The sequence below is a fragment of the Arachis duranensis genome, chromosome 9 (genome assembly GCF_000817695.3).
Source record: "Arachis duranensis cultivar V14167 chromosome 9, aradu.V14167.gnm2.J7QH, whole genome shotgun sequence".
Lineage (NCBI taxonomy): Eukaryota > Viridiplantae > Streptophyta > Magnoliopsida > Fabales > Fabaceae > Arachis > Arachis duranensis.
This window is the reverse complement of record NC_029780.3, coordinates 72,672,987-72,673,798: the sequence shown is the minus strand read 5'-3', so window position 1 is coordinate 72,673,798 and position 812 is coordinate 72,672,987. Positions and strand designations below refer to the sequence as shown.

At 35.0% G+C, this 812-nt stretch overlaps 1 protein-coding gene across 1 annotated transcript in view; it reads right to left on the bottom strand.

Annotated features, from left to right (window-relative positions):
• The window catches only part of LOC107465916 (uncharacterized), a gene marked incomplete in the record, with an annotated part of 8,233 nt that extends 7,929 nt beyond the window's left edge, over positions 1-304 (bottom strand). The window contains 1 exon segment of the mRNA XM_016084905.3: positions 1-304.
• Between the last annotated feature and the right edge of the window lie 508 nt (positions 305-812).

Below are 812 nucleotides of genomic sequence, written 5' to 3'. Positions count from 1 at the left end.
CTGCTACGATGCCGTTTCGATCCAAAAGTGCGAAAAGGTTAAAAACCTAAATCTCGAAACGGTGACGTATTGGGGGAATTGGAGGGATTGGAGTGGAAGTATAAGATTTTAAGAAATTTGAGATTTGAGGTTTTGGAGGAGGAGAATATGTGAGTGAAAGTGTGATTTTTTTTATTTTTTTTGGGTATTATTCTCTCAGCTCAGGTCATATGCTGTTTCTTTTGCGAAGAGAGGGAAGGAAGGAAGGAAGAAGTGAATACGATGGTGAAGGTGTGAAAGCGTGAAAGCCGTTTTCCGGGTAGTGGAACGTGGGGTTATCGATTTGGAATGGGCTTTGGATTTGACCCGATTAATAAGATTGTGTAATGTGGGTTCGAACAGGTTTGGATCTTAAAAACTGATAACGGACCAGGACAACTTTAGCCCCAAGTCAGCGATTTCATTGTTTTTTTTTTAAGAGAAAATATAGGAACAATATTTTTTTGAATAACGTAAATATTAGATTAAAAAAATTAATTTTAATCTTAAAATTAAATTTTAAATTAATTAAGTTTAATCATAATTTTAAGTCTTTTTTTTTAATTTTTGCTGCAACTGTTCTCTCGCATTTCTGTGCCACAGTCGTCGTTGTTGTATTGCGATCTTGGTGCCCTTGCAGCTGTTGTCCTATTACTTGTTTCTTATCAACTTAGTCGGATGTTTATTTTACTATGTATACGGATAGTTCTTTTTCTTTCTAAAGTGGATGTTTATTTGGATATACCGTTAGTATTTTACTTCATTTGTCTGATTCTGCAAGCACATGCTTAGCA